Source organism: Schistocerca serialis, chromosome 6 (genome assembly GCF_023864345.2).
Source record: "Schistocerca serialis cubense isolate TAMUIC-IGC-003099 chromosome 6, iqSchSeri2.2, whole genome shotgun sequence".
Classification (NCBI taxonomy): domain Eukaryota; kingdom Metazoa; phylum Arthropoda; class Insecta; order Orthoptera; family Acrididae; genus Schistocerca; species Schistocerca serialis.
In genome coordinates, this window is record NC_064643.1 from 154,832,134 (window position 1) to 154,846,348 (window position 14,215).

The following is a 14,215-nucleotide window of genomic DNA, read 5'->3' on the forward strand; positions in this document are numbered from 1 at the left end:
GGCGCCTAGCAGTAATTGAATGTAGAAATCCTTTGGACGCAGAGGGCGTGAATATGCGAGTACAGGGTTTTAATAGTTAAGGTCCAGAAGGAAGACACTGATGCACAAATAGAGGTACAGCATGTCCTACCGATACTGGATGTTAAATGGAGGCTGTCGACTAAACGTCCAAGAGTTGTCGAGTGAGTACGCTCCCCGCGCTCAACTAATGTGTCTTCAAGTTGATGAGATAAAAGGTCTCTCCATGACATCGGATGTTGGAGAGTCCAAGCCCCCCGGCTTCCCAGGGCAGGGTGAGTGTATCATATGGGACCTTAAAAATGGTACCAAGTATCAGGAGGTAGGCCAACATGGTATGGAGGCTGCGACCAATCGCCAATGACATCGGGACCTTTGCTACGTGCACCAGCTTGGAAACAGCTTGTACATTCTGATCTTCATGTTGCATTGCATCAAGGCAATGGAGACGATGTTGCCGAACAGTTGCACAGGTGACTTCTCGAGCATGCAGAAAGCTGAACACTGCGGTGGTATGTGTAATGGACCTAAGCTCTGGAAGCAAGGTAGGCACGCCAATTCTTCTCGGCCATTTGGTATAGCCGTAGATTTGGTAACAATCAAAGCACTGTCGACCAAATCCCTGTACCTAGAGATCAAAATGGTTCAAATGGCCTTGAGCACTATGGCACTTCACATCTGTGGTCCCCTAGAACTACCTGGAGATCAGAACAAGTGCGTGCATGTCTCTTCCCATAACCATTCCAGTTGCAACAAATAGCCTGTGTTGGTACGACAGGAGAACGTGTATTATTGCAATGTGAATCCTGACAATGGCGTCATGAGACTCCCAATAGGTGGCTCAAAGGCAAGAGTGTAGAGGAGTATCGATAGCGGATATCCCTGACGTAATGAACGGCCGATCGCTATCGGGCTGGTGATACCAGCGTTGGCCTGGATAAGGGAATGGGTGCTGGCGTAGAGACGTCATAGAGTATCAGTGAAGGGGCCAGAAGGCCCATTCGCTCCATGTCAGCAAAGACTTCATCATGTCGCAACTGAAGCACTCCGAAAATGGACAGCCACCAATGCTGCATGGAGATTGCACATAGCTGCTACAGCAGTCACATCTCGACGTTCACCAGTAGCCATCTGAGCACTGACAGGTCCACCTGGCTTCGTTTGTTCTGTGGTTATTATACTAGGAAGGACCCAGCAGCACCGTCTCCCCAAAATGAATGCAAATATCGTGTAGTTGGTATTGAATAAGGTTAGGGGGCAGTAATGGGGAGCTCTATTCCCCTGCGATGGCTTCTGAAGTGGGGCGATAGTGACTTCAACAAATGGCTGTGGAGCAATAGAGGCTGTCGTCAACAATTAGTGGGACATTGCACTCACCCTAGGCGCCACCAAATCCTGCAAAGCCCGATAAAATTCCACTGGGAGACCATACACGCCAGGCAATTTGTTTGGAGCACCCTTCATTACTGCATCCTTGACGTCAACACAGGTGATGTCCTCCATCAGGGTCTTCGTGGATACAGCACAGGCGTTCATGTTGAACAGAGTTTACTTTATGGGTATATAAGTGGCAAACGAGAAATCACCTTTCGCGGATTTGTAAGAAATGCGTTTGCGGTCCCCCTGTATGTAGATAAAAAATGCTCAGTTTTCAATTACCATTTATCCCGTCAATGGTGCGTCGATTATGCGTAATGAACTCTAGGGGTGGTTTTGTCAAACACAGGGGCTGTTCAGCCAAATTATCTAAGTTTTTTTTATTGTAATGTGTGTACAAGGGACTCGCCAAAAAAGAGCTGAATCGGTTGGCCGTCTGATGACTCTCCCTTGTGAGTGCAAGACGTTAATCAACATCCTACCCAGCACGACTCTCAGTATGGTACCAACTGACTATCAAGGGAATAATTCTGTGTGTTTGGTGCTACAGGAGAGTGATATAAGAGAGAATGGATTAGCCTCCAGAGGCGATATAAGACTCTGACCCACTAAGGAAACCTTTAATAAACGTGTTTAACATAATTCTCTATTGCCGCCGCCGGCCGGTGTGGCCGTGCGGTTCTAGGCGCTTCAGTCTGGAGTCGCGGTCGCAGTTCGCAGGTTCGAATTCTGCCTCGGGCATGGATGTGTGTGACGTCCTTAGGTTGGTTAGGTTTAAATAGTTCTAAGTTCTAGGGGACTGATGGCCACAGGTGTTAAGTCCCATAGTGCTCAGAGCCGTTTGAACCATTTTTTTCTATTGCCGCCTCAAATGGACGTTTCATGAAAAACTAGCCTGTTCTAATGGCAACCTACAGGTCTCTTAAGACACCTTTATCTGGCCACTTTCCAATGGCAGCTGTCTCCCAGCACTCATAGCGTCACCCTTCGTACAGCAGAACCTAGCTTACGGTCGCCGACATATTCGTGAGAAACATTAAGAACGAAACTGCCGAAGTTTCATCGAAATTAGGAACTTCAAAAACTAATTGTTTGTAGTACGGAGTAACATTATTCAAGCAATGTCCCTCTCCCGGGTCGGAAATACGTAGAAAATCGTTACGGCACTTTAAGAATTTATGAACTAGTAGCTAACTTAATTGTTAAAGAAAATATCACACGTCCTTTTAACTATCTTTGTCTTTCATCCGAAGAGTTCTCCAGGATAGGCAAATAGTCAAGAACTGAGGAAAGGGTTATAACTAGTTTTCAAAATAAAATTCCACTCTTCTGGTTCGTTGAACGTTGCTAAATTTTCAGTGGTCAATCTCTCGTCTTTCCTGTCAGAATGTGAACCATAAAAAGAGGATAAAATAATAAATAAAATAAAAAAGTTATTCACTGTTGCAATCCCTTCATGAGTTTTCCCCCAACTTGTATTAACATCTTCGGCAATTTTGGTGTAGCAGTTAAAGCTCAAAAGACGCATTGCTTCCAGCCTGAGGACCGCTTGCTAGTGGAACCACTGTGTAAACAAATGCATAAATGCTTTTCCGACAGAGCGTAACGTTCAGACGCGCAACGTATTTCGAGAGCGTAAACAGTCTCATGCTGCAGCAGTAGGTTGTCAAGAAACTCGAAGCAACTTGTGTGTACTTTACTGGCGTTACTCAACCGTTCGCTAGCGAGGAAGACGCTGTTGGTTGACACAGCAATCGCGCCACCCCTGTGTCGGTCGAGGCTGCACTTACACCCCCATTCTGAACATAACTGATACCGGAAATAAACTGAGTCGTCCTGGATCTCTTCTACGTCACAGATTTCAAGTATACCTGCCTTGCAGTCTCGCCAGTTAATGTTACATATAACTCACTTCGGGGTCTGTAATTAATTGTATTCATTGTTTCCAATTACGCACATATTTCACTATGTATTCCACAGTCACTTCGTTTACGCACTCTCATTTCATTCACTTCAAGGTTTTGAACGAAAAGTTGTTAATATCTTTTGCTTGTACGTTTCGTTTTATTGCGTCTCAAATCAGATCGACTGTATTTACAAAACAGAGTTTAAGAGGTAACTGTAGTTAGGAAAACACATTTCCCTCCAAAATATATTTTATCATATATAAAATCGCGGATTGCTTACCTTACCAATTTCATGCAGTTGTATCTTGTTCGCATCTTCCAGCTGCAGGATACTGTCTTATTTCACACCCAAAACTTCAAATGTCAGACACTCAGATCGGTACCAAACTTTGCATGTCGATAGAGTATCAACCAGTCGACCAGTAGAGCATGCGTAAACGGTAATTCAAATACTAGAACTACGGAGCGCAGGAAAAGCGTATTTGTGCCTATATTCTTTGTACACTGTCTTTCTCGTGGGTGAGATGATAGAGCGTGGGATCGACATACTTTACGTCTTGCGTTCAAACCCCACGGAGCACTATTTTTTACTGTTTATGTGTGCAAATGTCCTACGAGATACCATTTTCCTGACATGTAAAAGGACTTTCCGGAGTCTGCAGGAATCATCTTCTGGTGGTCGGCTTTCGCTTCCTCAGGTTGAAAGTAGCAAACCTATAGACTACATTTGTATAGGTAAGTGTGACGTTCTGCCGGGCATTTATGACGGGACAGAGACCACCCGTGATCAAGCGGCTATTGTATTTGAACCGCTCTATGCAGAAATTGCTTCAGTCACAAAATTGTGAAAATTAAATTATGATTAAAATCGTATCTTTGTGGCTGTTCCCATCACTCTGAGCAAAAATGTATTCCGTCCAGTGCTTGAAAATACACAAACTGAAGTTTCTTGTTTTGAGTTACATGCATAAAGGAATTCAGTTCAGGACTGAAATGGCTCTGAGCACTATGGGACAACTGCTGAGGTCATTAGTCCCCTAGAACTTAGAACTAGTTAAACCTAACTAACCTAAGGACATCACAAACATCCATGCCCGAGGCAGGATTCGAACCTGCGTCCGTAGCGGTCTTGCGGTTCCAGACTGCAGCGCCTTTAACCGCACGGCCACTTCGGCCGGCCAGGACTGAAGCCCTTCTTGCTAAGCAACTGCATTTCAGCCACGAAGTTGGACACTTCCCAAGAAAATGTTAATGTCAATGTACAGAGCAGGTTGGCTAAACTGCACAACTTATTCAATGGAGGGAAACAGCTGAAAGTATACGTTGTTAACCTACACATTCTTTTGTTGACAATATTTCCAGTTTTATTTTCGAAAGCGATCGAAGGTGCCACTGTATCACGACAAGAAGAAAATAGACAAGGGAAGAAAAGGAATCTTTCAACATAGAAGAGGAATATTTCAAAACCAGCAAAGCTAAATGGCCAAGAATATATTAACTACAAAGGATAACGCATACCAGCTAAAATTAGAGGATGTGACTGCAGGTAATTGGATGTTACTGATAGTTTTTGAACACTGTAACTAGTGTTTGGGCTGAACTTTATTATGGATCGTCCATGACGCTGCTCTTGTTCACCGCGCACATTTTGGCATCGCCCCTGCTAGTATGGCAGTCAACTGAGAATATGTTTCTATATAGGATTATTTTATGTTTTCAGGTGTAAGAGGTTCAAGTGCTTTCAAGACATCAGTTCAGATGAAAAGGAATCTATTTTATTACGGCTTCATAACTTGCCTTCTAATAATGAACGAGATATTTATATTCAGTCACTTATAGACATAGATAAGCCCAGCGACGTCGACCTAGAAAAGATGATCCAATTCGACAAGTCGACAAAGTATTTACTTACCATGTAATTGTGCGTAACACCAAAAGGAAGGTATGTTACAAAGCATTTGTGGCTCTTCTAGCTTTAAGTGACAAGAGAGTGAAACGATTGAGAAAGCTGTCTATATCGGATCAGAGTCCACATGATAAATGAGGGAAAATTCCCAGTGTAAACGCTTTGTCCGACGAAGTCAGACAACTAATGAGAGAACACATTAATAGCTACCCCGTAAGAGAAAGCCACTACAGTGGGACAACTATTTAATATTTAGACGCAAGACTCAATATTAAGTTGATATTCAAAATGCTCAAGGAAAAAATACGGACGTTAAATGTAGCTACCAGAAATTTTTCTTTATTTTTCGATGAGAACTACTCCCTGTCATTTGGGCGACCTCAGGTCGATACATGCTGCTTGTGCGAAGAATTAAAAGTTAAGATTCGACATCCCCATGTTAATGATACGGCAAAACGGTGTGCAGTGGCTGTGTTGATGGTGCACAAGAGTCGGGCTGAAAAATTCTATAATAAGCTTGAAGTGGAAACTGAAATGAAAGGTAAACACCATGTATTATTTCTGGCAATAGATTTTATGCAGAACATTCAGTTACTAGTGATCCCTGTCCGGGAAACATTTTACATGCGCCAGCTGACTACTAATGTGTTTTGCATTCATGATGTCGAGAAAAGTAAACCTAATATATACATTTACCACACGGGAATTTCCAGAAAATGATGTAACGAAGTATGTTCTTTCTTGTATAATTACCTGCAGGATATTCCTGCTGAAATTACAGAGCTACATTTATATTCCGATAACTGTGCAGGGCAGAATAAGAACCGTACTTTACTAAGGCTGCTTCTATTTTTAAGACACACTGGCCGGTTTAAACAAATGGAGCAATTCTTTCCACTCAGAGATCATTCTTTTCTGCCCTGAGACAGGGATTTTGCTACAATGAAACGCACCCTCAGAAGGCATTATCGGCTATATTGTGTGTATGAAATAACCAAACTGATCATACAAAGTAGCACATCCGTGAGCTTTGAAGTATGTGTAGTGAAAACAGAGAATATCTTGGATTTCAAGAACTGGTGGCCGATACTTTATAAAAGACACTGCATATCAGAGAAACTATACCGAAGTCAGTACCACGACACCAGAAATTACATTTCGGAATCAGTACAATGATGCACTTTTCATACAGCAGCCAACTCTGTGGATGTATAAGAACATCCCAGTGTATTGGTGGTATTATCAAAAACACATTCTGTCTGTCTCAACCTGGCCATGTGTCACATTCTACTTTTCCACCTAAAGGTGCATGTCCCATGGGGAATGTTCCACTTATTACTACATTATATACCGAATGAGCATGAAGAATTCTACCACGAACTGACACACTGGCCCACAGGTGATGTTGTTAACAGTGAAGAGCAAGATGACTAAAGAAACTCAAAATGAAGTATTGAATTGGTTTTTTTCTCAGCTATTTTCTAAATAAACATAGATTGAAAACCAGTTGCTTTGCTTTATCTAATACTCATGATCCTTTCACATTCCTAAACTATAAGCATATCATCAAAGTAATAAAGGAATCATTATATTTTCCTGAAGAAACTACTAAAAGCGTGAAAATCGATTTGGTCCATGCAGAAAGGACTTCAGTCCATCACCAAAAACATTTTATTCCCTAAATTAAAACGCTTTAAATTCCTGTAAACTCTGTAAGGACCTAGATACTCGGTCGGCAAAGAATATATATTTTTTCTCTTAGCCTTGATCTCATATTCTAGTGCCTAGGTTGTTTTCTCGAAAGTAGGTATAATGGACTGAGGTCCTTTCTGCATGGAGCGATTCATTTGTAGTTTCACAGAATAAACACGATCGGAACAATAGAATAAAGAAACAACTGCAGCACACGTATGGAAGTATTAAGAGTCCTATAGAATACATTCACGCATAATACAGTAAGAAATAGTCATCTTTGTGGTTTTAACACATGCATCTACAAACTTCACCACGGAATCTACACGTATTATGCTCTCGCAGCTACGTTTTTGGTGTGATATACGGTTCTGACGTTACTTTTAATTAAAGTTTACGCCCGTTATGCTGAACGACAGCACATAGTACGAAGTAAATCGGTGTTTTGGTTCATACTCTATCGGCATACAGCGTTTGGTACCGACCTGACATCTGAAGGTTTGCGTGTCAGTAACGAAACTGTACTCTCTTTGTGGAAAGCAAAGTTAGGAACTTTATTATAATGATATGGACCATTTTCAAGGAAGCACAACAGTGTCCCTTCCCAGAATATTTGAAATAAGTCGATGTAGCAACGACCATGAAATTGTGTAGTGCATTTGAACATGATTGAGATTTTGAATATGCAGACATTTATTGAATGCATTCGATTTAACCCTCCAAATGTAGCCTACTAAGCTAGTAGCTAACTCATGGGTACAGGGTATCTAAGTAATGGACCCATTTTCAAAATTTGTATTTATTGAAGTTCAAATCCAAATGCAAAAGCTTTATACCAACGAAAAGAGGAAGTTTCAAAGCTATTTTCATAATGTTTGATATCAATTTAATAAATTTAAGGCCGGCCGGAGTGGCCGAGCGGTTCTAGGCACTACGGTCTGGAACCGTGCGACCACTACGGTCTCAGGTTCGAATCCTTCCTCGGGCATGGATGTGTGTAATATCCTTAGGTTAGTTAGGTTTAAGTAGTTCTAAGTTCTAGGGGACTGATGACCTCAGAAGTTCACTCCCATAGTGTTCAGAGCAATTTGAACCAATAAATTTAAAAATGTGTAATTAGTTAGTTATTAATAATGATTTAACAAATAGAAATGTGATAAATTTTATAAATGTTCAATGTGGCTACCGTTGGCTGCACAGCAAACATCGACGCGGTTGCCAAACTTGTTCCACACACCTGAAAGCTGAGTGCACGGCAGCAATGATCCGGTTCCGGAGATCGTTACGAGTGGTTGGTAGATGCGGGAAGTAAACAGCATCCTTCACATAACCTCATAAGAAAGAGTCACAGGGTGTGAGATCGAGAGATCTCGGTGGCCAGAAGTGCAGAGGCAATTCCTCAAGTTGCCTACGACGAATCCAGTGCTGAGGAAGGGAGTCATTCAAAAAGTCTCGTACATCACGGTGCCAATGGGGCGGAGCTCCATCCTGCTGGAAAATGAAGTCCTGGGAATCTTCCATAACTTGAGGGAACAGCGATTGTTCCAACATGTGCTGGTACGTAATTCCCATTACAGTACTTCCGCAAAGATAAATGGTCGATAAACCATTGTGTGGGATGCAGCACCCCAACGTTGATCTTCGGTGAGTCTCTTTCCACATCTACATCTACATTTATACTCCGCAAGCCACCCAACGGTGTGTGGCGGAGGGCACTTTACGTGCCACTGTCATTACCTTCCTTTTCTTTCCAGTCGCGCATGTTTCGCGGAAAGAACGACTGTCTGAAAGCCTCCGTGCGCGCTCGAATCTCTCTAATTTTACATTCGTGATCCCCTCGGGAGGTATAAGTAGGGGGAAGCAATATATTCGATACCTCATACAGAAACGCACCCTCTCGAAACCTGGCGAGCAAGCTACACCGCGATCCAGAGCGCCTCTCTTGCAGAGTCTGCCACTTGAATTTGCTAAAAATCTCCGTAACGCTATCACGGCTTCCAAATAACCCTGTGACGAAACGCGCCGCTCTTCTTTGAATCTTCTCTATTTCCTCCGTCAACCCGATCTGGTATGGATCCCACACTGATGAGCAATACTCAAGTATAGGTCGAACGAGTGTTTTGTAAGCCACCTCCTTTGTTGATGGACTACATTTTCTAAGGACTCTCCCAATGAATCTTAACCTGGTAACCGCCTTACCAACAATTAATTTTATATGATCATTCCACTTCAAATCGTTCCGCATGCATACTCCCAGATATTTTACAGAAGTAACTGCTACCAGTGTTTGTTCTGCTATCATATAATCATACAATAAAGGATCCTTCTTTCTATGTATTCGCTATACATTACATTTGTCTATGTTAAGGGTCAGTTGCCACTCCCTGCACCAAGTGCCTATGCGCTGCAGATCTTCCTGCATTTCGCTACAATTTTCTAATGCTGCAACTTCTCTGTATACTACAGCATCATTCGCGAAAAGCCGCATGGAACTTCCGACACTATCTAGTAGGTCATTTATATATTTTGAGAAAAGCAATGGTCCCATAACACTCCCCTGTGGCACGCCAGAGGTTACTTTAACGTCTGTAGACGTCCCTCCATTGATAACAACATGTTGTGTTCTGTCTGCTAAAAACTCTTCAATCCAGTCACACAGCTGGTCTCATATTCCGTAGGCTCTTACTTTGTTTATCAGGAGACAGTGCGGGACTGTATCGAACGCCTTCCGGAAGTCAAGGAAAATAGCATCTACCTGGGAGCCTTTATCTAATGTTTTCTGGGTCTCATGAACAAATAAAGCGAGTTGGGTCTCACACGATCGCTGTTTCCGGAATCCATGTTGATTCCTACAGAGTAGATTCTGGGTTTCCAAAAACGACATGATACTTGAGCAAAAAACATGTTCTAAAATTCAACAACAGATCGACGTCAGAGATATAGGTCTATAGTTTTGCGCATCTGCTTGACAACCCTTCTTGAAGACTGGGACTACCTGTGCTCTTTTCCAACCCTTTGGAACCTTCCGTTCCTCTAGAAACTTGCGGTAAACGGCTGTTAGAAGGGGGGCAAGTTCTTTCACGTACTCTGTGTAGAATCGAATTGGTATCCCGTTAGGTCCAGTGGACTTTCCTCTGTTGAGTGATTCCAGTTGCTTTTCTATTCCTTGGACACTTATTTCAATGTCAGCCATTTTTTCGTTTGTGCGAGGATTTAGAGAAGGAACTGCAGTGCGGTCTTCCTCTGTGAAACAGCTTTGGAAAAAGGTGTTTAGTATTTCAGCTTTACGCGTGTCATCCTCTGTTTCAATGCCATCATCATCCCGGAGTGTCTGGATATGCTGTTTCGAGCCACTTACTGATTTAACGTAAGACCAGAACTTCCTAGGATTTTCTGTGAAGTCGGTACATAGAATTTTACTTTCGAATTCACTGAACGCTTCACGCATAGCTCTCCTTACGCCAACTTTGACATCGTTTAGCTTCTGTTTGTCTGAGAGGTTTTGGCTGGGTTTACACTTGGAGTGAAGCTCTCTTTGGTTTCGCTGTAGTTTCCTAACTTTGTTGTTGAACCACGGTGGGTTTTTCCCGTCCCTCGCAGTTTTACTCGGCACGTACCTGTCTAAAACGCATTTTACTATTGCCTCGAACTTTTTCCATAAACACTCAACATTGTCAGTGTCGGAACAGAAATTTTCGTTTTGATCTGTTAGGTAGTCTGAAATCTGCCTTCTATTACTCTAGCTAAACAGATAAACCTTCCTCCCTTTTTTTATGTTCTTATTAACTTCCATATTCGGGGATGCTGCAACGGCCTTACGATCACTGATTCCCTATTCTGCGCTTACAGCGTCGAATTGTTCCGGTCTCTTTGTTATCAGTAGGTCCAAGATGTTATCTCCACGAGTTGGTTCTCTGTTTAATTGCTCGAGGTAATTTTCGGATAGTGCACTCAGTATAATGTCACTCGATGCCCTGTCCCTACCACCCGTCCTAAACATCTGAGTGTCCCATTCTATATCTGGTAAATTGAAATCTCCACCTAAGACTATAACATGCTGAGAAAATATATGTGAAATGTATTCCAAATTTTCTCTCAGTTGTTCTGCCACTAATGCTGCTGAGTCGGGAGGTAGGTAAAAGGAGCCAACTATTAACCTAGCTCGGTTGTTGAGTGTAACCTCCACCCATAATAATTCACAGGAAATATCCACTTCTACTTCACTACAGGATAAACTACTACTAACAGCGACAAACACGCCACCACCGGTTGCATGCAATCTATCCTTTCTAAACACCGTCTGTGCCTTTGTAAAAATTTCGGCAGCATTTATCTCTGGCTTCAACCAGCTTTCTGTACCTATAACGATTTCAGCTTCGGTGCTTTCCATCAGCGCTTGAAGTTCCGGTACTTTACCAATGCAGCTTCAACAGTTTACAATTACAATACCGATTGCTGCTTGGCCCCCGCATGTCCTGACTTTGCCCCGCACCCTTTGAGGCTGTTGCCCTTTCTGAACTGGCCCGAGGCCATCTAACCTAAAAAACCACCCAGTCCACGCCACACAACCCCTGCTACCCGTGTAGCCACTTGTTGTGTGTAGTGGACTCCTGACCTATCCAGCGGAACCCGAAATCCCACCACCCTATGGGACAAGTCGAGGAATCTGCAGCCCACACGGTCGCAGAACCGTCTCAGCCTCTGATTCATACCCTCCACTCGGCTCTGTACCAAAGGTCCGCAGTCAGTCCTGTCGACGATGCTGCAGATGGTGAGCTCTGCTTTCATCCCGATAGCGAGACTGGCAGTCTTAACCAAATCAGATAGCCGCCGGAAGCCAGAGAGGATTTCCTTGGATCCATAGCGACACACATCATTGTTGCCGACATGAGCGACCACCTGCAGATGGGTGCACCCTGTACCCTTCACGGCATCCGGAAGGACCCTTTCCACATCTGGAATGACTCCCCCCGGTATGCACACGGAGTGCACATTAGTTTTCTTCCCCTCTCTTGCTGCCATATCCCTAAGGGGCCCCATTACGCGCCTGACGTTGGAGCTCTCAACTACCAGTAAGCCCACCCTCTGCGACCGCCTGGATCTTGAAGACTGAGGGGCAACCTCTGGAACAGGACAAGCCGCCATGTCCGGCCGAAGATCAGTATCAGCCTGAGACAGAGCCTGAAACCGGTTCGTCAGACAAACTGGAGAGGCCTTCCGTTCAGCCCTCCGGAATGTCTTTCGCCCCCTGCCACACCTCGAGACGACCTCCCTCTACCACAGGTGAGGGATCAGCCTCAATGTGGGCAGTATCCCGGGCAGCCACAATCGTAGTCCGATCGGGGGATGCGTGGGACGAGCTGACCGTCCCCGACAAACCCCCATCCGGACCCCCACAGTGATGCCCATTGGCAACAGCCTCAAGCTGTGTGACCAAAGCCAACACTGCCTGAAGCTGGGAGCGAAGGGATGCCAACTCAGCCAGCATCCGAACACAGCAGTTGCAGTCCCTATCCATGGTAAAAACTGTTGTGGAAAGAACGTCTGAACTAATCTAGAGAGAGCACAAACAATTCGACACAAAATTGAAACGGTTATTAAAATAAAAGATTGCCAAGTAAATGAAATAATGCTGCTACTTGCGCACTGCTGACACACTGCTCGGCGGCGGAAGGAGACTACGCGATTTTACACTATTCAGGTACTAAAACGCGCTGCTACAACTCTCAAATACTATAATACGCCCGAAATTTATGAATTAAACAATGCAAATACCAAAAACACGCAAAGAAATTAAGAATTAAAGTATGTAACAAATAAGGGAGCTATGAGTGTACGACTTGCTGCTGCAGCTGCTTATCCAACGGCGGTAGGGAGCTTGTTCATTTAGGATTTGTACTTGAATATATACGAAATTTTGAAAATTTCTTTCGTGTTGCAATGGTGAATGTGGATTTTCCAAATCCCATATGAGAACACTAAGGTCGCTTCATCGTTAAAATTTACACGCTGCAGAAATGGGCCATTCTTCATCTTTGCTAGCAGGTAACCACAAAATGCGAGACGCTTCTCTTTTTCATTGGGGTTGAGAGCCTGCACAAGTAGTAATCCGTAGGGCTCGTACAACAAACGCCACCTCAGGACTATCCATACAGTTGGTTGAGGTATTCCCAGTTCTCGACTGGTTCTATTGGCAGACATACTGGGTCTGCACACAGAATTCTCTTGAATCCGTCGGACATCATTCTCTGTCACACGCGGTCGGCCTGTGGGTTTTCCTTTGCACACGCCCCCCCTCCCCCACCCCCACGGTCTGTTGAAACTGCTTAAACCAACAGCTAATGGCTTGGCGAGTTGTTAGTTGGGTACCGAATTTGGTACGAAATGGCCACTGCACTGTAACTTGTGACTCACCTTTTGCAAAGTCAAGAACGCAGAAAAATTTGTGCTCCACAGTCGCCATCTCACTCACAACTCACAGTGAAACGGAAGGACGGCCCTATTGCCGCGTAGACACTACCGGCCGCTTCTGAAACCATCAGCGCTCGCCCGCCGCCGCCCACCGAAAACAGTGAAACTTCCTCTTCTCGTTGGTACCAAGCTTGTACATTTTGGATTTGTACTTGAATATATACGAAATTTTGAAAATTTGTCTATCATTTGCAATAACGCCGTACTTTTATTGAACATAACCCTCTGACAATTGACGTGCTGCAAACACTTTTTGTATACTGATTATAAGGGGTCCGTGGTGGTGTAGCAGGTAGAGCGTTACACTCCAGCTCAGGACATCTCAGGTTCATCTCCGGACGGGGCCAAAATACTCCCTCATTTCAATCCCTCCAGTACAGCCCGTTGCCCAATCCGCATGCTGCCAAATTTAATACAAAAGATATTTACCGGTGGCAAAGCGTCGCCGGGGCGACGGGCCCGCGTAGCCTCCACCCCCTCTGCTATCTTTCCCCCCCCCCCCCCCCCCCCACACCCCGCCCCCTCATGGCAGTCGCGCAGTTAAGTGCGGTCACGGGCTCCCGCCACAGACTCAAAACAAATATCTGTACTGCTGGCAAAAGCTCCGATCGTTACATTAGGTTAATATGCAAAGATACGTTCTTTAATGTATGCGAGTTAGCTTTCGACGCAAGCATTGTGCACGCGTGCTCAAGAAAGTATAATGAGACATAAGAAAACCGTTTTAATTTCTCTGCTTTCGTTTTAATTGTGTATAAAGTACAACGTAAGATAACATTGTAGAAAAGAAGTTGTTTTCGTTATTTCTATATGACGCGGAATCATATCGCACACCGGCAAGAAA